Source organism: Apis cerana, linkage group LG4 (genome assembly GCF_029169275.1).
Source record: "Apis cerana isolate GH-2021 linkage group LG4, AcerK_1.0, whole genome shotgun sequence".
NCBI classification, from domain to species: Eukaryota; Metazoa; Arthropoda; class Insecta; order Hymenoptera; family Apidae; genus Apis; species Apis cerana.
Window position 1 is genome coordinate 4,894,775 of NC_083855.1, and position 24,080 is coordinate 4,918,854.

Sequence of the window (24,080 nt, forward strand, 5' to 3'; positions counted from 1 at the left end):
CGTCGATAATTGCCGATAATTCCAGTTTGAAAGAAATTCGAAACGTTTTTCTTTCCAATCTTTCCCTCTTTCGAGCGATTATAAATCAATTTCCAGTGGGGATGGGCCATATTTTCTTTTAATACACCTTAAAATTCGATAATGATCGACCCATCCCGATTTCAAGTATTTGCATCTCGATTATGAAATTCCAATCGATAAAAGGTCTCCTAATTTTACACACGTAAAACCAATACATAAATAATCTTTCACGATTCATTCTGTTTGTTTTTCCATTTTCGATATTTTTTAAATTCTCTCCATCTTCTCCAAAGAAATACTGATTTTTCAACTCTCTGAACATCCAGGGCTTTATATCTACTCGATAAAAATAAATAAAAAAACAAAGAGAAAGCTATATCTCGTTACGTTCGAACCAGATTCGACCACACCTTCGACGAGGGGGAAAAAAAATAGAGAAAATAGAGAGGAATAGAATCATTTTAACTTAGTTCGTGACCCCCTTTTAATTAAACGCACTTACGTACAAGCGATTGCGTGCTGCACGATATATCCCGTGCGTTGTCACGCGTGCACGCACGCCAATCACGATTTAGAATCGTATTTTCGACCTACAATCTACATTTTTATTTTCCGCCTCTTTCTTTCTTTTTTCGAGGCACAGCAGAGGAAAATTTGAAATAAGTTCAATTCCTTCGAGTATCAATTCTCGCGTCTTTTGAGACACTTGAATAAGGAATAGAAGGAATAAGAAGAGAGGAAGGAACGTGTTCTGCAAGTATTACAATTTTTCGTTTCGTTTTCGAAATTTAAATATCCATTGCTTTTCTTTTTGATAAATTAACTTTGAATTTGGAGAATGGAGAAAGAGAAGGATCCTGAAACTCTATCTGCAATCCAACGCTTTCACGATAATTCACCGAGAAAGAAATCCAAGAGAATGAGTTCACCGTTAATGGTGCACTAGTATTTAAATATTCCAATGCGTCTTTTTACGATTACAGCCATTCTCCTTGCTGCAACTTTCAAACTTTCATCCAAGAAACTTAAGATTCTCCCAACAGATTTAAGGATGGATATAGAACGAGAGTTTATGGGATTAAATTGAAATAGACCGACTCGCTACGTGTAAATATTTTATACGTTCAATTGCCTCAATTTTAAGTAATCGCAAGATTGCCACGAACGGTGTTACGCAAAACCGAACGAAAATATCCTCTTGAGACTATCAGATAGAAATAGAAATGTATTATTTTCAATAATGCGTAACTTGGATATTTTTCAATATTTTAATTCTTGATCCGAGAATCTTTCCATTTTTCACGAGGAATTATCCGCATCTTCTACACAAAGGAGACAATGGCGATGAAACGAGGGGAGGAAAGTTTTCGAACAGTCGTTTGGCAAAGTTTCGCGGCGCGAGGGCCAAGAATAAGAGTGGATTTTTTGAAAAATAACAACGAGGTGGGCCGATCATCGGTAAATCGATCGATAAGCTCGATAAAGATCGAGAGGCAAGTTTTAAATATTCGCCACGTTAAATTGCGGATCGGTGTAACTTATTGCAAGGAAGTTGAACACAGAAGTTGCTTCTTCTGCCGAGAGAATTACGGGGATTTACCGCATCATCGCGCTTATAAATCTTCCTATCGAATCCTTGCTATTGAACCTTCCCTTCCCTTCCCTCCAACGACAAATATATCAGCGAGATGCATCGTGGAGGAAGAAATACGTCTTACCGAGTTCCCTCGCTTCTCTTGTTCGAGATCGAATTTCAAAAATTTGGGATAAAATGTTAATCGTACACGTTTCAACTCCAACATCCACGAAAGAAATTTAACAAGAGCCGTAACTTCGAAAAAAAATTACATCCCGCTGAGAATTGCAAATAAAATTACTACAAATCTGTTAAGAATTAGACATACGTAAATACAAAAATTTACAAGTCTATTCCTCTTCACGAGGGGCAATCTCGATGCAACAAAAACTCGTCGACGTCTGGCTACGCGACACGGCTCATCCCCTGTATCGGAGTGGTACAAGCGCGCGTACGGTCAGCCGAGGCATCCCTTCGATGACGGCCTAATAAAAGCGGGAGGAAAGTTGCCACTTGTTGCTGAATTACGCAACGGCATAGAGGAATAGAGGCGCGCGGACAGTGACGGTTGAGCCAAGTAATAACATCTCTGTGTTCCGCAGGGACACAGAATGGTCGTCTCACGTTCGTATAAATCGCTCGAAAAGGGAACAACGCAAGACCCGTGTAATCTGGTTGCTTTTAACACTCTGTCTTCCGTTTCCGCATTGTTTCGTTAACCAGATGAGATTTATCGACGGGGACAACGCTTGGATGTCGTTAAATACGTGCTTATTGTTTAAACGAAAATTAATTTATCGTAATGTAATCTATCTTAAAGGAGAGAGAGATATATATATATATGAGAGAATTATATCTTATTTTTGTTATATTATCGATTCGAATATTTTTTTTTTCTCGTGTTGTATTATGAATTTATCGACAATTGAAACGAATATGGAAAATGAATATTCGCAACGAGGATTATAAGAATATACGCGATAATCTCGATTGGTAATTTCGCTCGATCTCGAACGTATATAATAAAAGTTTTCCAACGCTTGTTTATTTCAATATGAATCCGAAACACAGGAATGCAATAACGTGACAAATATATGAACATACAGGAAAAACATGGAAGAATTCATGCATTCGTATCAAATATTTTAAATTTAATATTTGACTTATAACGGATTGTTTGATCTTCGCACGTGGAAGAGAGTTATTATTTTTTTTCTTCTTTTTAAAAGTAATCAGCAATGGAACGAATCTTAAACGACTCGTTAAAAATTCATCCACTCGCCCCTTCCTTCGTAATTTTTCTTTCCGTCCAAGATTGCATTACATGCAAATTCGAGTATATATCCTCCAGTTTGCCAAATTTCCATATTTCCTCCATGATTTATCGCCAAGTCCCAATCGTTCAAACGCCACACCGATATCCGTGAGACAATGTAACTTATCACGTCCTACTTTATCAAACCACTTGGCCAAACAAAATGCAACTCTCTCCCTCTTTTCTTTTCTGAAAAACATTTTTCCCCATGACCCTCCCCGTGCAAACATAAATCACTCGATGCAATTTCCACGGTGTTCCAAGCATCCCCTGCTTGAATTATTCAAACCAGATCAGAAACGAGGAACTTTCTTTTCGACAGAAAACCAGGAATTCGAGTTTAATTATTTAAGAGAGGAATCTTTCGACGGACAGAACGAGATGAGTTCGATGCTCGAGGACATGGGGCAAGAAGTGGATGATAAGGCAAACGAAGGGAGAGGTGAATATTTTTCTTCCAAAGTGCAACGTTTCCCTTTTCGAATCGAAGAATGTCGAATCGAATTTATATTTTCACATCTCTAACTTTTCCACTTTACCTTCGCGATATTTACAAAAGATATTGTTCTCAGAAATATCTTGAAATTGAAATTGTTATCGAATTCATCGATACATTCTTCTTCCTATTACAATCACGAATATACAGAGAAGGAGAAAAAGATAAAGGATGATCCTTCGACGTTTCCGCCATCGCTCGGAAATCGTCGAAACCGGCCTCGATTTCAGATCCCCCTTGCAAGATTCCTCCGTAGCAGTAACATCCGTTTTCCGGGTAGCTTGAGAGGAAGGGCGAGATACGTGAGGGAAATACGAACTCCCCTTCACGACGACGGTCATTGTGCCGCTTAGAAGTTGCTTAAGCTAATTGTGACAGCCACCTTGGGAATTTCTCTCGGTGGGGGAGGGGCTAATAGCCGGGCCGGAGTGGCTCTTTACGATGCCATCGTGGCTCGAGCTGATTAAGCGCACCGTGGACCGATGCTGCAAGACGATAATTTGCATCTGGATTACGCGCGATGAACGATAAATCGCCCGTAATATCACGCGTTAAATTCCGCGAATTTAAATATAATACCTGGTTCAGATTTTTCTTCTCTTTAAAATTTTTGAAACCAAGATCGAAGATGTTGGATGAAAGAAAAGGGAGAGATCTTCCTTTTTTTTTTCATTTTGATTTTGGAAAATAATAAATAATAAAAAAGAAATATCGGATTCTAATTCTACTACTAATCTCGAGAGTCTTTCCTTATTCCCTCTCCCCGTTATCCCCGATTCCCGTCCAAATAACGGCTAATTTCGGCGTGAACGTATGACGAAATGGACTCGGATATACAAGTTAACTGCGCTATCGTGACCCGTATGTTTAGAGCATTGCGTTGCACCGTTACGCCACTACGTGTCCGGAATGCATTCGCGTGAACGCGTACCAATGGCGGTCATGGAATAAAGAGAATCGTGGAAAGGAAGGAAGAGAAACGGTGCATTTGTTCGAATCTACCTCATCGTTTTCGATTTTTCTATTTATTTTCTTTTTTTTTTTCTTTTTTAATTATACAGATATTCACGAATGAATGAATTCTTCGGACGACCAGTCTTGGATCCTTTCTTCGCAGAAAGTCAATTTTTAATTATATCGATGGAACGGAGGAGAGGGAGGAATGCGGAGAATGTGGAGGAATGGAAATAAATTAATCAGGATTAAATTCGTGATTCTTGCCTCGAAGCAGATTTCATTTTAACGAGATCGAAGATGGAATTATTCGACGAGCTACGAAGATTCGATGGGATTCGAGTTGGTGGAATAGATTGGAGGAGAGGGGGTTTCAATTCGTGGAATTTCTGATTCCCCGGACAACTATTACGCGCCATTTCTTCAATAAATAAAAGGAAATCAAAAAAAGGACGAGGCCGAAAAATTTTCATTCTTCGATTTAAAACAAATTGAAACATCCACAGTTCCGTTTTTAAAATTCCAATTCCCACAATATTCCCTTAATTCCTTCAATCGTCGGAGGAACGATTAAAAACAATCGTCGTGGTGTCGATCCACGATAAGCCCTATCAACAATAAAAGAAAAATAGAAAAGGGACAAAAGGAAAAAAAAAAGAGGAAAAAAAATTCCCTCTTCTTTCACCCTTATCCCCGTTTAAAGACCGTGCGTTTAAAAGCCGGCCATTCGTATTAATTATTCCCACGTCGGGCTGATTAACGAGCTCGCTCGTGCAATTTGTAGTCACGCTCCGTCTCTAATGATAATAAAGCAGAATAAAAAAAAAAAAAAAGAAAAAAAGAAAGCGATGACTCGTTTACCGGCCAGACATTATCGATCTCCTTCTTTTCTTTTTTTTTTTTTTTCGACTATTGGACGCGTGAAAATCGCTTGGAACGTTTTCATTATCACATCTCTGCCCCTTTCGCCGCGTGTCTCCTCGCCATTCCTCCCCTCCCCCTTCGGAGAGGGAGAAAGAGAGAGATTCGTGACGTGTATCTTCCACGTGATCGTGGGTGGTTGGAAATTGAATTTGTGGAAATTAATGGATTAGACGGGGAACGTTGGGATAAATTAAACAGTGATAGAGTAAGGGAAGTAAGGGAAGCAAGAATGACAAGAGCGGGTAGGATGTTGGATTATCGAGTTAAGTTGATAATGAAAATAGAATCGGTTCGGATACGAGATATTTCTTTCGAAGGTTGTTCTTTTCCGATCCCGATCCGCACGTGCGATAAACGAAGATTCGAAAGTGAGACACGATTTGAATCCGAGTAACGTGAATTTTTTCTTGGAAATTTTCTTGGAAACATCGAATTGAAACCAAACCAGATATTATTCTGACAACGATTCGAATTTACTTCTTTGATCCTCATGAATTCGATTATCAACAAGAAGAATTACTTTTAATTCTATATATATATATATATATATAATTCTATTTTCTCGGAGAACGAAAAACTATTTAGCCATATCTTGCTTAAACAAGCATTCAAATACCCAACGACTTGCTAAATTCAACGCAACGGGAACAAAGTATGAAATTTGATCTCATCGTTGAGATACGAATTTCCACGAAAAATAAAGATAAAACGAGTGGAAAATATCCCAAGCATTATTTAATGTATTACCTCCTTCCAGAGGAAATCTTTTACGCCTGCCAGCGAATATATGCATATTATACGTATATACAGAGTGTCGTATTTTCCTTCCAGGGACATTACTTACCATCGTCACCGAACGAGAGAGCGAAAGAGAAAGAGAGAGGAAGAATGGAAGAGGGACAACGGCGGGTTTATATACCGGTATGGAGCGGTGTAAACATACCGGAGCGGATCGATTTATGCGGCTAAGTAAGTGCATTTTTATGCACCGTTTCACAGCCGAGACGAGCAGCCTTGCAGCGAGCCACTTCGTTTAACGAACGACCCATATAGAAGCTGGTTTCCCTTTGAAATCTCCTGTACCACGCCACTTTGTCCATTTATTCCACACGTTTCGCGTGTGAAATCATTAATTCCATCATCCCCCCTCCCCATTCTTCATTCCAACACGGTTACGGCCCCGAATTAAATTTAAAACACCCGCAAAGATATGTGCAACGATGATGGCAACCTTCTTCTCAACGTTCGAATCGGTGTTTAAAAAGAAGGATGGTTTATACAGATTTTTACCAGTTGGATCACTTGTAAAGAATACTAGAAGTTAATTAATTCTATTCTGTGAATTAAAATTCGATGTCTCGAAGAGTTTCGAATCATCGAGATCGCAATATCAAGATAGTATCCGAGAGTTATAAATAGTTTCTGGACGCAACTCGCATCCGGAGATAATCGCGTGCAATAAGAATTTCACAATTAAACTCGAGCTCTCGCATTTTCGAATGCGACCGATATCGTTTCAAGGCCTGCGATTGAAATTTGATCAAATTAAAAATTTCCCTTTATTCAACTTCAATCGAAGAATTCTTGCCGAAAAGAAACCAACAAAGCAAGAGGAGCATCGCGTAACACGATCGATCACAAAAGAAACCATCGAATCAATTAATCGAAGCCTTATATTTTCATCTAAATTAAGTTGACTTCGTCGTCGCGCCCTGAAAAGTTTTCAATCCAAGACGTACAACCGTCCCTTCAATCGCTATTTGTAATCGATCCATTCCTTCTTTTTCAATTGCAACACAGAGTCACGATCGAAGGAAAAATTAGACAAATTGCAAGGAAATAGAAGAGCGATGTTCCCCTTTTCCTACCGAAAAAAAAGGAAGATACTAAAGATTCAAAGGAAAAGCAAACCTTCCCTCCCTCTACTTTCCCGTTTTATAAAGGAATCTACAGAAGCAGAAATTCGTCGCATTCCAGGCAAATCGAGCGCGCTCTCCTTTTTATTCCGACTTTTAATACGAAGATCGGTAGAAATCAAAAATGCATTCGAGGAAAACATTTTCCTCCTCCATTTTCTTTATTTCAAACAGATTCAGATTCAGAAAAATAGCAGAAATTCCTTTGTCAAAAGATATTTCAATTCGCCCGGTTCGAGTAATACTTTTCCAGAACAACTTTTGCTCCATGTAAGAAATCACCAAGAAGCGAGAAGAATTTATCGTGTTACGATCAACACGATCGACCCGGATCTCCAGACGCCCAACCAACGTAATATGGAATCGTGGACGAGGCGTAAGATTCCTCCCCGCCTCGTTTCATCCTGATCGACGACGTTCCAAACGACTCGGAGAACGAATCTCTCTATTAGAGGATAGTCTGCTGACCTTTGACTTAATTGCACTTGAGATAGAAGCCACGTATGGAAATCCGACGGGAAAAATTGATTATTTAGAGTAATTACAGACGAATATATTTTTACCAGCCTTCGAATCACTTGAATTCGACGAGCTGATTTCGAATAAATAAACCGAAACTGACAAAGATAAAAAAGAATCTAAACAAGAAAACGTTTAATCGAAAGAAACGTTTTCGAAAATTATGAAAAAAGAATTACAAAAAATTTCAAAGCTTGCAAAATCGATCGTGAAATTTCAACGTTCAAATTGCAGTTTCGCAATGAAAAATTTCAATTTCTCGTTACGCAAGACGCGTAGCTTACCTGATTAACAGGTAATCCGAACGGATTTATTAAATTCCGACCGTGTTCCATTAATATCGGCCGAAAACCAATTAGTAACAGCGACGCGCGAAATATTAATTCATCGTCCAATCGGCTTATAAAAATTTCTCTGATGCGTTCCCGATTCCATCTGGCCGGAAATCTGTTGTTTAGACAGCCAAGGCAAATTAATCGTAAGTGTAATAAACAGAGGGGAATTTCCAATAGGAGGAAATTTCGATTTCGATTCAACAAAATCGTCACGCGGAGGATCGTCGAATTAAAAATTAAATCCTCCTCCTCCTCCTCCTCCTATTCGATAGAAATCATCGATTCTTTCGTGAAAATTTGAATTTTCATTTCTTAGCTTCATCTTCTCGTTCCAGCTAACTTGTTATTTTCTTATCTTCCGTTCTCCTAGCTTTCAGGCGTTTCATTTCGAGGTAACGAGCTTCGCAAAACGAACGGTTTATTTTAGGGAAAATATCTAGAGATCTTTTATGCGAGACTGCTCTGACAATTTTTTTCTCTTTACGATTATTGGAGGTAATTACTTTAAGACTCGAGAAAACGTAGGAATAGTAATCTTTTCTTAATCCTTATCGAATATACAATGATACATAGCGTATATCAAGCACTCCCTTCCAACTCTTTGATTAATTAAAATTTCGTAATTTTTGTACGATCGTTTTGTCCGATGCTTATAAGAATTTGCACGCGCGTGTTGACTCAAGATTATTGCCCACTCGACGGCATATATTTTACGATACGGTATTTCGTAATAAGATGAAATTCGTCATTGTGTAAACAGCCGGCCTTGCTCGACCAATAAAAACAGATTATATCCGCAAACGACTCATAAAATTGTAAATATTGATACATTCTTACTAATTTTGATTACTCATTCACAATCATCACGACGAACACCGCATCTAAGAATATTCTTTCTTCAATATTCCCGTTCTATGATTGAATGACAATCCCATTTTGGCACGATTAATAACCTTGTGCGTGCAAGATTAGAGGTTTGGGTTTCTCGATTCGACCCTTACTATCATCGCGTACACCACCACGTCGATCCCTTGCACACGTTAATTCGCACTTAGTGGCGGTATCCTCGACCGAATGCCACTTCCGTTTAACCGGCTTTGTCGGCCGCAAATCGGCCCCTCTCCCCCTGCCTCGAGCTTGAACTTGCTCCCGGAACACGCTATTATAATTTGCCGTGTTTGAATTTTATCAAAGTGTACACGTTACTTCTCCTACTCCATTTTATTATCGTTATCAAATTTCAGTAGTATTCCTTCTTGAGATACTTAACGCGATATTTGTCTCTGGATTTCAATTTTTTTCCACGCTCGAAGAACAATCGCAGACCGAGGAAATTTCTGATTTCGAGAGAAAATTTCTATTCCTTTTATTATCTCGGTGAACAAATCGTTCGAGAGTCTTTTAAATCTTCTTCTTCTTAATAAAATAAAATCGTCTGAAATGTTAAAATTCAGCCTCAGTTTCCGGAGCAACGTCCTCGGGCTGTATTATTAACACGGTGAAACCGGAACACCGGGTAATAACAAATTCACACACAGCGATCCTGGCGGTTGAATCCAACCTAGATCGTCGAACAAAAGAGGTTTGCCCAACAAAAGGAGAGGAGAGGGATTTCCACGGGGGCGGGGGAAAAAAACTTGTGGAAAGGGACAAAGAGGCGGGCGTAATTAACAATTTCTTGCCACCCCGCAAATCCGGTTTGACTATTTGGCCTTACGCATAATTAACAAGAACCGACTGAGCTTTCGAGAGATCCCAATGAAATATTCACGCATTGGCCGCGATCTCTTCTTGCGATTAGTCGGATTGTAATCTCGTTTTCGATGGATCGATGCTCTAATTACGCCCGACTTTCAAAAACTTCCACCGAGTTTCCCTGAATTAACCTATCGAATCTGAGGTTCTGTCCGATCATCTTGGAGAGGATGAAAGATCTTTGACGATCCTCGACGATTTTGTTCCGCTATTAAGTTAATTGGAGATTAACTCTCTTTCGGGAAGAGATGTTTCAGAGGTGTAATCCTTTCGACGATATTTATAGTGGATAATCAATTGTGAATAAAATAAAGTGATTTTAGTTTCGTTATCATAAAATCATTAATATTTACTGATTAATTCGTCGAGCAATTATGTTGTAACTTTTAATCTCCTCTATAGATTGAGGAAATTAAATTCGAAACTTTTCCTCGATCTATTAACTCGACATAGTCACTGATTTAATCCCAAACAAACTATCATATTATAACTACGCGTTACACAGTCAAATATCCTCGTAACTAATTCCAATTTGATCGATCAACTTCCGAACTCTCCGCACGATCGATTTTATCAGAGAGATGTTCGTGTGTCTTTTACTCAAAAACAGGATTTATATGATAATGTCCTCCAGTAGGAGATGGATATTTATTTCGTATATATTAAACTATATTTGAATCTCCAGCAATATTCGACGTAAACATGCAAAGCACAAATATGCTCTCTTGTAAACATGTATCTGATATACATATTTTTTTCTACCAAATTAAATCCAAAAAAAAAAAAAGAGCCAACTACTAAATTTCTAAATTAAAATTCAATTTTCATAATTAAAAAAGGATATAAAAAAGAAAATTTCCAAAGTGAATTTCTAAGTCACAATTTAATTTTCATATGTATCTATGATGCATGAAATATTATCACCGCGTCCGACAAACATCCATCAATAAAATAAATCCGTCGGAACGAATCGATCAATATCGATAAAAATTTCTAAAAACTACGATTCAATTTTCCTAGATTTTCCTTTTCACTTCCTCTACATTCAATTTTTCATAAAATATCATTACCTACGCGTTCACCACCGACAAACACCGGTTCCAAGATTCGATCTATCCCCAATCCTTTTTTTTCTCCGCTGTAAAAATTTCGATACGACACCGACACGACGAGGCAAATCGAGGGTATTCACCAGGGGGATATCTTTTCACAATTTAACCACTCTTCTCCCAGTCTGTTCAGCCCCCATACTTTAATTTCCTCCGCGCTTCCGGCAGCCCGGTTTCCGGCTATCGCCACTGAACCTCGCCGTTGACCCTTTCGTCCGGCAATGGGTTGCACCGGCGGGGAAGTCGACTTTTCACGACTTCCGCCTGCGACCCGTGTCGACACGAGACGTCGCTACGCTTACTCGCAGCCGACTCGTTTTATCGACCATCTCTTCCGCGTTGGTCAGCGATAATCGTTGTCGCGATATCGAGATCCTAGAACTGTTTTGAGAAGATCGTGTTCTCGAAAGATTTTTCTGTACTTGAAAACAAGTCGAACAGCTTTTTGTAATTTGTTATCATTATTTTTAATAACGAATGCTCTTTCTTCTAATATGATTAAAGGAGAAGTAGAAATGAATTGAAAATTGTTGAATCGGTCCGAACGAATAGACGTGTAAAATTTTCCTTAATATTGGAAAAAGGCACGTTCGATAAAAATTGCGTCTTACATGATACGAAATTGAGATTTTACACGGAGTCGCGTGTCGAGGGTAACCGCGATAAAGTTTAAAGAAACGGGCGCACACGCGTGTTTAACCTGATAAAACGCACGCGACCCCGAAGAAATTTCCGCCGATCGATCATGCAGAAAGAAAGTTTAGTATATTTTCTCTAAAGAAAATTGAAGGAAGTTTCGAAGCGTTTTAAGTTATAAACTACTTTTTTTTTTCGCGCGCATTGCATCAACTTCGAAGCATCTTGAACGCGACCTGCTCGAAATAACAGCATTCAAATGCTTGAAATTTCAATAAATTTGAGTATACTCTCGACGAAGTGCGATGTATCTGAAATGGGACAATACTCGAATAACGAAATTCGAGTGTCGACAGTTGTACTGTGCCCTCTGAAGTATGGAATTTGAGCGTAGAATATGTAGGAGACAATGATGCTCGTGCGATAAAATTTCCATTTCGAAATTTCTAAATCGAATGCATTTGGAAGTATCGAACCGAATGCAAAATGAAATACGATAACAGTCGAACAATAAAATTCAAAACTCGAGTGTACCTTGATGTATTATAATTAAAATATTTAGAAAGAATTCGCGTGCACTCTAACCTAATCTAATTCCAATCTACATTCGAAAGAATTCAAATTCGAACTTCCAAACTTTTTAACGAGCTTGAAAATCAGCTTGAAAATCAGAATTCAAAGACAATTCTGACTTGTATGTAAAAAGAATTCAAATATAAAAAGGAAATTCGAATTCGATTCGATTCGCTTCGAGTCGCATAACCTCAAAAGTTAGCAATCAAACGTTACCTTATATATTCAAAAAATTATCGAAATCCAAGTAGCGTTCCATGTTTGTCGTCACTCCAGGAATCAAACCAACTTAATCAGTATCGGTATAAAACACATGCAATCTCGTTTTCACTCGAAACAAACAAAGAAACAAACAAACGCGACGTTAAAAAATATTTCACTCGATCCTTCGGTATACGTACTATGCGCATGCGCGCATGCGCGCGTGGAAATTCTTCGGCGGTTATAATACGATACGAAAATATTCCCGGTAATTTACGACACGGGCCGAACGACACCACGTATCATCCGGATTTATGATACTCGTTAAAATTGCCCATAAAAGCCGACGAGCTAGCGCGGATTGCTTTTTCGGATTAAACGGGGCCGCTGCACCTCTCCCTCTCCCGTAAACAACCGATGCACCGTCCACGTTTCTATTCTCCACGGAATACGTACGTAATAATGCGGGCCAAGAGATGCATCCTGCGCAACGAGTAACATTTTCTCTCCCCTCCACGACCAGCGGTTCTCAATCTTTTATCATCTCTTCGTTATTTATCTTTCAAAAGATTAAAATCAACAGCATTATAATACACGTTAAGTGTGGAGAGACTTTGAGATTTTATCTTCGTTGAAAATTTATCCAAAGCGACGATTAATAATCGCAAATAACAGGTGTTGGGGTTTATTTAGACGAAATGAAAGGGCGAAAGTAGCACCAACCGAACAGTTCGAAAGCCTCGCCGCCCACAGTTCTTCTTTTTTTTTTCCCAGCGATAGTTCACGAGTAAAACGATAAGCATCACTTTGGATCCTGGTAGTTTCATTAAATCACTTGCCTCGGTGTCTCGTATTCCCATACTGCTACTCTACTCTCGTAACTTGGTTCCCAATGTTCACAAATAAAACACCGCTTTAAACTCTACGTTAGATACGTGTAATCCTCGATTGTCCATTGCTTCGTACGAGTATCACCGACTTCCCTTCCCTGTCTCAGGTTGAGAACTGCTGAGATAAGGGAATAAAAGTGAGGTGAGCACGGCCCGTAAGGAGCACGAGTTACGAGTTTCCTTATAGGGAAGGGAAAGGAGTTCGTTGACGAAAATGGGGCCGCGGGATGGTATACCAGGGGCGTGTTCGTCCCCCGTGCAATTTATTCCGGGGAATTTCGTGGCACACGTTGCACGAGAATTTGCGAGACGAATTTGGGGGAAGAGGATTTTGGGGAAAGGTGGTGTTAGATTTTGAGGGGAAAGATCAGAGGGAGGGTCGTCGAGGGAGAGGGACACTGCAAGTTGGTTTACAGGATTTCTAAGTTTCAGCCTGCCATTTGTCGCCGTTCGATCTCGAGTTTGGAAGGGCAGTGGAATTCGAGTTTCGAGTGTTTTAACGGCAGGATTCGAGCACGGCCAGCAATTGGTCCGAGTGTTATGATTCCTTGGCTGTGAAATTCGATGGATCTCGAATCTCGAGTGTTACGTTACACACATATGTATAATCAATCGATCGAGAGAGGAAGAAGAATCTTAAATGCGATGCAAACTTACAATTTTTTCCCTCGTGATTTGCGAATCCTTTCGCAATCCTTTAAGCCAGATTGGAGAAAAAAGAAATGGATCGAACGAAGATAAATCCGATCCTCTCGAATATACATATGCATTTTTCCCGACTGAAGTTTCGCAGTTCACAGTCATGATCGCGGCGAAGTGCCAGGATGACAAACGGATGGACGTGTGATTGATATTGGCGCGCCTCTCTTTCTTTCTCTCTATGAATCAACCGAGCAGAGGCAGAGGACGTGCACATGCCTTGTTTTTCACGTCATCAACATACGCGTCAACCCGGGTGAACGAGCACTGTTTGCCGTTTGTATTCATTGAAAAACTTAACCATCACAGATTCCCTTTCCACTTTTCAACGTGAAACTTCCATTCCAACAAGTTGGGAAGTGATAATAATAATTGTGTACACGGATTAATTTCCATGTCGCGAAATAATTTTTAATCAACCAATTCCCTTATCTTCTTGTTCCCACGTAGAAACTTTACATATTGTCGCGATATCGTCAACGTTATCAGCACTGGAACGTTTCTATTCGACGAATGGAAACGCAGAGGGGCATAGTTACATCCGCTGAATAAGAAGATTAAGGGATGTAACTGTAGCTCGTGGGAATCACGAGTTGCTGCTCTAACGCAGATTACGAGATTGTCTTTCTCTAATGAGATCATCTTCCCTATTGATTCGATGATATTCGTTTATACAAAACGTATTTCGCACTATGCAGCGATCGGTTCGACAATTTATGACAATAGAAACTGTCATAAGGTACGTTTCATCGCGTTTAATCATACGAGCATTTAACCATCCATCCGTCCTCGACAATACCATTCCATAACAGATACCACAAAGCATCGATGTATCTTGTTTCAGGAAAGAAAATTAAATTTTTCCAACTGTGCCAGTTTTCATAGAAAAAAAAAAAAAAAAAAGAAAAAGAGAAAGGAAACGTTTAATTTCTCAAATGTTGTCGCACAAACAACGGAGGAGGATGGCTAATAAGCTCAGGATTCCGGGGAGGCTAAAGATAGCCGGAAGCGCGTGGCCACCGGTAGAAGAACATCAAAGGGAAGGAGCGATTGTCTGCTTTATAAATAGACACCGATCGAAAGTGCACGTAATGCGTGCGGTGGCGGGTCGTCGATCGTGGGACGTTAAGAATTCACGAGTTGAATAGTGGCGTCTTCGTGGATGTCAGCTGTTCGCGCGCACACGTGGACGCCTCCACGTGCGGAGTCAATTTTTTTTACCAGTCGATCGTGTTTCGACCGTTTATTTTTAATTTCACTGCACTAATTTCGAAATCGTGCTCGAGATTCTCTTCAATTTCAACGAGAAATTTTTCCCATGGATTTCTATTTCGACGTAATTTTCGAATTTTTCTTTTACGGTTAGTTTAATTTGAGAAGAAATTCGAGAGAGAAAGATCGTGGAATAATTCAAGAAAAAAAAAAAGAGAGGGGACACTGAATTAGTCAGATGGAGTTACAATGTTGGGATGCTTCTTTACTCGATTTCATTCGCTTCACACTACGATAATTAAAAAATATCCTTTCGACAAAAGCAACTTTACTTAAATCCATTTAATGCTCGAGAAAATAGAAATCAAACAAGACAGAAAACGTATTTCACTCTTAATTACAATCTTCCCTTTTGAGCCTTTAATTCTGGATGAATTATTTTCTTCGTTAATAAATTGAAGATATAAAATCAACAGATACAACTTTATTCGATCCCTTCACGATTATTGGAATAATACGTAATAGTAGTAACTTTTTATAAAAAAAAAAAAGCTCTTTTGAAATTGTTATATATTCTATTCTGTACTCGATTCCAATTGTTTATTTTTCGATTCGCTATATTCTCGATTGAAATATAATATTAACCTTTTCGCTTCACGATCGACGAAATTAAAAATTTTATTTCTTTTACTACACAGAATCTCGAGCAAGACTTTCGAACAAGACTTTTCCAGATATTGCAGAATTATTTTTCTATCGTTGAAAATCCCACGAGCAACGGCACAAATTTATAGGACAAAAATTCAAACGAACTCTGCACAGATCTCTTTGTACACCTCGATTTACAACATTTACAATATTTTTACATTACAATTTTCCCCCTCTTTTCCAAACAAGACCAGAAGAAGAATTTAATCCACGTTTAAATATTAAACATACAAAACTGCTCTCTAGCTCTCGAGGGAAGTTAAAAAGGGTCGCCCCCAGTAAGAAGCAAGATTTTTCACGACGTTACACTTCCCTCCGCTTCCACACAGCTGCGGTTTCCATCGTGGCGGAAAGTCGAAACGACCCCATCGCCATTTTCCATCGAGCCAACGCAACCCTCCAGGCGCTCGCAACCCTTTTTTTTTTCTCCTCTGTTGCCTCTGTGTTATCATCTGGTCGCATACGTGCTCGAGTTTCTCTCGGTTAATCGACTAACACGCGAGAATCAGCCATCGTTTACCATGGAAATTTCTCCAGGAGCAAGTGCAAGATATAATTTATGCAAACAAATATTTCTCCAAATGTCTATCTTCGGTTTATCTTCTTAGTAAACGATTCTCCACGAACAAATTCACAGAGATATCTATAAAGATTCACGATGTACATACAAAATTTTCTCTCTCTTCTCATTGTAATATTTATAATAATCAAAGATTCCAAACGTAAACTATTTCGTGGTGAATACACGAAAAGTGAGTTCTTAAAATCGTAGATATTCGTTCCTGAAGAGGTGGAAGGAGGGTAATGACGATGAACGAGCGCATCGCGCGCTTTTACTTTACCCCGGGCCATCAAAAACGCTTCGAGGGCGAAATGCGTTTCTTATTATGGATCATTACGCTGTTGTTATGCCGGTGGAGGAGGGTCGTGAAACGGTGATTTATTTTTCGATGCCAACAGGAGGAGAACAATCGTCTCCACGGGGATACGAATGTTCCCTTGCTTTTTCGAAAAATCTTCCCTTATAATTACCCATCTGAAACGAGTTTTCTGCGTGATTTTCTTCGATTTGATAGTTAAAACTTGTCCCTCGACGAAGATTCAAGATGTTGTTTTAAAGAGGATCCTCCAAAGCTGCAGAATTTATTTATAATGGCGATTGTTTAATATAAATTTCTCCTCGACAAGCATGGAACCTCGATTTTTAATATCTTCATGATGTAAATTATTATAAGGTGTTTAATAAATTAATACATTTGTAAGAAAATCAATTTCTCGGAATCTTCCTCCATATCTTATCCCAAATCGTTTCCTCCAAGTCAAATTTCCTGTTTATCCAAACATTTGGCAAACATTCTCTCCGTTCTTGCGACCCCTTTGAATCCTGTGTTACGGCCAGCCGTTAGACGAGGTTTATGGCACGGCCGGGAAATTGCTATTTCGGAGACTTAGATTTTAGATGCCAACATTCGGCAACGATACATGACTCAACGTTCATTCTCGCGCTTAGACAACCAGACCCTGTCCCTCGCCGGCCATCTCTTCCACGTTTTCTTCTTTCCACTCACCCTCCATTTATTCTGGCACAAACCTCATCAAGGATTACGCGACCCAATAATCTAATAATCTCCCGTGCCAATTCGAACCAAAACTTGTTAAGTTTTTCCACAGAAATTTACGAAATCCTTTCCCCTCCCTCTATGTCATAACTCTTGCAAAATTAACGAAGAGGGGAACAAAGAACTTGGCGGGTGAAAAACGAATTCGAATCGTTCTCGAATCTTCCCTTAACCAGAGAATAATCCTTCGAATAAATTACACCGAGTTGCAAGATCAACGATATTCGCAAAAAGTCGAACAATCGTTTCCCCGAAACTCTTTCCTTCCTCGAAGAAAATCGGATTAGCGATATCTGTGTTTCGAGTCATTCTAGATGACAAATCGTTTCGACAAATCGAATTTCGAAAGATAGAGAGAGAGAGGGGGGGAGGGAAAGAGAACGTAATCGCCAACAACGAACGAGGCTCGAAAGGATTGGTCGGATCCACGATAATGAAATTGGAACTGGGCGATTGTAGTCGGTCGCCTCTTAATTAAATGGCCGAGGACTTCGCGTTCTTTTGTCCCCGACCGCGAACTTGGGGAGGATCAAATCTATCCTCGCAATTTCCACGATTTATGCGCTCCAACACGTGGCTCTTCCCTCACGAATTTTTGTAAACGAACGTGGAATTCCGCATTTTTAGTAGTAAGGGAAATTCCAGCGTTGGAAATAATGAGAAAAAGGGGGGTGCGTTTCAGTTAAAGGGATTGGTATTATGCGCTACTCTGCGATTCATTTCAGCGAATTCCTTTTCTTGTTTTTTTATTATACTGGCATTTTTTCCCGCTTACTGTCCTTGCACTATTTCTTTTCTTCTTCTCCTTTTTGGAATATTTTTGCAGTACACTCGCGTACAATATTGATGGAAATTGACGTTTCTATATCAGGATGCTAAAAATATGTTGCAATTTAGAATTTATCACAGTGTATTATGGATATATTTATCTTTTCAGAGTGATTTATAATTAAAAAAAGATGGGAAAAGATATCAAACCGATTATTTAGAAATCGATAATGCTCATGCTTAAAATTAGCAAAGGATTTACGGATGGGAGTGTACTTGTAATGTTCCTGCCCTTGCACTAGTTTTTTTGCCGCTGTATTTCTTGTTGTAGGGTCCTCGTGTTACCATTTTTCACGGTTGCAACGTTTCTCTTTTTTTTTATTCTTGCATTATTCCTTTCTTTCTTGTTGTGCGTCCAAATTACTTCCTTCGCGTTTTAGAGAATTTTTATCGTTGAAATTTTTCGCGAATTCCTTCCTTTTGCGAATTTTTATTTTGAGTTTGTTGCAATTATAAAGGATAAAAAACGAAAAATACTATGGAATTATTGCGGATCAATTTTTCCAAATATCGAGGAAATATATTAAATAATGGAAACGCGAGAAATATAAAATCATTTGAAATCGTATGAAAAATGTACGATTTATATTCCATTTTCTTAAAAACCGAACAATTAGCCTCGATTCTGCGTATAATTTCGTTTTAAAAATATACTTGATTATTGCATATAGATGTGATTTAATATTTCGAAATGAAACGATTTTTTTCTGCTGGATCCTTCGTCCATCATTTCAAATTCGTTCCAAACTCGATGAATATTTTCGTATCTACGATTCTCAATTTCGTGTGTATCTTTTACGAGCGACAATTCAAGCTTCGCTCTTCGTTTTCTACTTGCTTTCCAATTTCATTTCCCGTTTATCAAAAATTGATCCTCTCGCATTTCGTCGCGAGAGGATCGAAGCATGAAATTGTTCTCAATTTTGAAAAAAAAGGAGAGACAAATATTGCAAATATAACATAATATCGATGCAACCTTGGCGAAAGAATATGGAATACGGATATTTCAATTGAAGAGAATCACTTTGAAGTACGATGAAATATATCGAGAAGTTTCGACCCTATTTTCAACTCTATTGTTCGTATTTAATTCCTTTATCCTTCATTCCTTTTTATTCATTTATTTATTTTCAGTGAAATAACTCATATCTGTATATTCTTTCCAAATATCTCTGTCATTAATCGACAAAACAACATCTTTCCTCGTCTTCCAACTTCTTCCTTGTACGAGATATTCAAATATATCTTATCTTATTTTCATTCTAAAATTTAAATTTCCAGAGCCTCGGGAAGCTAACCATCAACACGGGCCACGGTTGACCCAGAAACAGTAGGCTCTCGTTCTACGGATTCGTCAAGAGATATTTATTCGTTCCGGCCAATTTTTCCTCCAAGCTCGCATCGATAACCCCGCGGATAACTACTTGCCAAGCGAGACGACCGACTTCCTTCTTTCTTTCCTCCCTCGTCCTTTCTTTCCTCTACAAGCCCTCCTCTTATCTTCGTGCCAAGCGTATCTCGAACGATGAAGAGAATACATGCACCGTCGCGTGCCCTGGTTGCAAACCGCCACGCGAAAATCGGCCGACGCACGAGAAAGGTGAAAAAGGAATTATCTGCGTTGCCTTTTAATCCCTCTTCTCTGACAGATTTATTCCCCTCGTGGGAAAATTGTTACGCGAGGATCGTGATTAAATAATAAATTCGAGTTCTAAGAAGGTAGGGGAAGACTGGCTAACTGATGATACGAAGCATTTAATGAACGATCCTCTTGAGTACTCGAGCAGTTGGAAAGTAGAGGATGGAAAGAGAAATATTTTCTAGATTGTTATTGATTAGTCGGATAATTTCTTTTTTTGGAAATTGTAGACATTTGCATCTAAAACCTCCTTTGAATCCTATTAAAATTATCGAAACTTTGAATCGTTATAATTCCGAAGATAACGACTTTCGGTTAACGAGTGAACGATCATCAGAAGCGCGGAACCTTTCCCTTTAAAACGCTTTTTCATTTATATCGATACGACTTCCGGTTCCCGAGATATCATCGCGTAAAGAAGAGGTAATTTTTAATCCTTTACCTCAAACCCGATCGAATCCTATTAAAATTACCGAAACTTTGAATCGCTATAATTCCGAAGATAACGACTTCCGGTCAACGAACGAACGATCAACGGAAGCGCGGATCCTTGCCCTTTAAAACGCTTTTTCATTTATTTAAATACGACTTCCGGTTCCCGAGATATTATCGCGCAAAGAAGAGGTAATTTTTAATCCTTTACCTCAAACCCGATCGAATCCTATTAAAATTACCGAAACTTTGAATCGCTGTAACTTCCAAGATAACGACTTCCGGTCAACGAGCCAACGATCAACGGAAGCGCGGATCCTTGCCCTTTAAAACGCTTTTTCATTTATCTCGATACCACTTCCGGTTCCCGAGATATCGTCGTGTAAAGAAAAGGGTAATTTTTCACTTTATTATCTTCGTCCTTGTCGCTTACTCGGACCTTTCGCTCGCACCTCGCCTCACTGACCTATCCCAAAGTCCAGACAAGCGATTCCTGGAAAAATGCATAGTACGCATTTCCAGGAAAAAAATGTAGGTCAGTGTGTCGCGTGCCCATTCATAATTCTCGTATCCCGTTTTAAGCGGTATGGAAACTTTGAGTCCTTATATCTCGCCAACCAATCGAGATATCGGGATAAAACAAAAAAGGGCTTCGATGGCACGGCCTCCTCTGTTTCTTAATCGAGTTTTGACGGCAAAATTTCCGACTTCTTCCCATGTTTTTTTATGCGAAAAATTCAAGTTTCATTCGATCCTTTATTATATATACGTAAAAATGCATAATTTAGCGTTCATACAACACATTTTCTGAATATTAATCGAATATTTAAATACGTTTTAGCTAGATAAAAATTGGCAATCCAATTTTAATTATCTTTGTTTCCAAGCGTGCTTCGACGTCGCACAGCATCCCAGGAAGAATATTCAAACAATACCAACGTATTAATATTTATCTATCGATACTATTTGATTCGTAGACGATCCAAAGAAGAATGGATACGGTTCAGAATCCTCCGTTTATTATAAAGCAAGTCTGCTCGCTGTCAAGGATGAAGCCAAAGCTGAGTTGTCTCGGGGAACAGGGCCAGCCAAGAAACGAGATTTATGTGTACTTAAGCGGAACAGCGACGCTCGTAAATAAGGATACAAAGAGGAAATGAAGTTCGGCCGAGGTGTCGGCGGATCATCGAGTGATTTATCGAGCAATCGACGAGAGAGTCGCCGCGTTAATACCTCGAATGCTTTCGTACCCGCGTTCTTTCTCGAGGAAATTGGACATTTCCCAATATAGAATGGAGATCTCTGGGAATACACACGTGCCCGCGCCCCTTCATCTTACTTTCCCCCTTAAAAACCATTACTCGAATGCATACGTGAAATATTCCTTCTCTCGAGATTAACGTATTATCGTACGTTCAAAAACGAATTTTTTTAATATCCACGTTACGATGATGCGCTTAATCGAGCTTGATTCCCATCATAATTTCGTTTGATTAAAAGATGGATAAATTTCCTCGATAATATTCCCCACATTATAACGTCCAATATTACTTCAACGTTGATAAGACTGCGCGATTTGCAAGTATCGATCAATACGTCCGACAACACGTGTGCCGTGGTATTTTATAGACGTTGCCTTAAGCAAGCTTAGTGGAAAATGAGAGGGCCGTGTTATATTGTTTCACGTTTCCCCGTCTGAACCATAAGATCCCCTTCGATACAAGGGAATATTTATCAAAGCGTGGCCGTGCCCCAACGCCACTTGCAGCCGCATGAAATCCTAATGCGCCCTTCTATCAATATTCCCTGTTATCGACGTTCAGAAGGATCTTGCGAGCGTTAATGTTCGCGAGTTATTCCGCATCACGGGACATATTTTTCCAAATATATTTTTTACACACACGGGTATACTCTTTTTCTAATATTCTTTATGTACAGTTACATTTCCTAATCCGTTTAGTTGGAAGAATCGTAAAAGTCGAGAGGTGTGAGATTACGTATTTCATCCCTTCGACTCTCGGCTGGATTAAATTATTTCTGAAAGCGTTCAAGCATCGGATTAATCGCACGACTGTTATCGTTTTATCGCCTTGCTGATCGATGTTCGCGTTTGTGGATACGTCACAATACGATGAAAGAAGAAGTATATGATGTATCGTTCGTTCCATTCTTTCCTCGTCGCTCTTCCTAAAGATGGATAACTATTATCACCGAATATACCTTATTTACGATACGACCGATTGGAAATACAGCGAGGCGATATTTCGTGGGAAAGAAAGAACGTCCCAAAGTGTGTTCCTCCGTTTATCCCCTTCGTTTAACAGCACCGTCGAGGAATATTACGTTTATTATACCGATCCCTCTATGCTCTTAACTTGAAAGCAACAATGATATATCCGTCTTACTTTCTTAATTTTTTTGACGTACAAACATGCACCATAAAATTTCTCTCGTCCCTTTTCAAGGGGTGCGAAAACATTAGCTCTCGCGGTCCAAAAATTTAGAAAAATTCAGAGAAGACGTAAAAACGACAACCGAATTGAATATCACCGAGAAATTCGCGTTAAAAATCCCCATTGGCACGTCGCCAATGGCCATCCTTCCACGTACATCCATCTTTCCGATAAGAAGCGTTCCAGCAGGTGTTCCCCCGCGCATCTCTCTTTTTTTGGTTTCATCGAAGGGAATCTGAGTGTGTCCGACGACAGTAATTTCATCGAATCCTCGTAAACTTGGAGGTGAGATTCCTCGAGACGGGCCATTGTGAGGATGAAATTGAAAATTCGAACTCTCTCCAAGATAATCCATAGGATCTCGAGACGAGATTACGACGAAGAATATAACTCGATGGAATTTAAAAACGTTGAAAATGTTGGAGAAGGAATGCTTTTGGACAAAAAAAAAAAAAAAAATTGCGAAACATTCCAGCTTTCTGCCTCCTTTTTTTTTTTTAAAATATCCGTGGAATTCTCTTCTTCCTCGTCGTTCTTTCTCATCTGTTAATTATTCCACTTTCGCGGAAAGTTTGATTCACGTTGAATGAAATTCTTCTCGACTGTCCTATTTTTATTAAGAATATTTTCTCGGATAAAGTTATCTCAAAAGTTGACGGTTTAGATGTTTGGATAGTTTGATAAAAATGTAAAGATCTCGAAGAATAGTATTCTTCTTCTGGTTCTTCGCGTGTTTCTCGATTCCCTCACTTTGAAACTGTTATTCGATCGATCGTATCTGCGAAGGAACACTTGCACTTGTTTCGTTTCCAAAAGTATCTACAATCGAAGGAAGTGTTCAAGTGCGATATTTTGCAAGAGAATTCATCCGATTTGAAAATTCTCTCTCTTTTTGACGAAAGTCATCTTTTAATAAATATTAGTCCCGTTAATCGAAGAGAATTAACCATTCGATTGTTAAAAATCGAATCATTGGTTATCGAAATCGATTTTTCTTCGTTGCAAAGCTTGCCTTTAATATCGCTTATACGAACATGCTCGAGCATACTTAAATTCTAATAATATAAAAAGAATACACGCGACCAATAAACCGTAAATTTTCTTTAAAGTACGTATATATACATATATATTACATATTGCCTTGTCTCCTGACAGGAACGCCCTTTGAATCGATTCTGAACTTGTCCTTCTGTATTCTTTTCCCACCTCATCGATCCTTTATCGAAATTCCAATAAAAAAAAAAAACCTTCCCCTTAACCTCTATCGAAA

At 39.0% G+C, this 24,080-nt stretch overlaps 1 protein-coding gene across 4 annotated transcripts in view; it reads right to left on the minus strand.

The window, feature by feature from the left end:
* The window catches only part of LOC107999907 (serine/threonine-protein phosphatase 2B catalytic subunit 2), a 165,271-nt gene that overhangs the window by 65,276 nt on the left and 75,915 nt on the right, over window positions 1–24,080 (minus strand). The gene's annotated exons all lie outside the window — the stretch shown is intronic.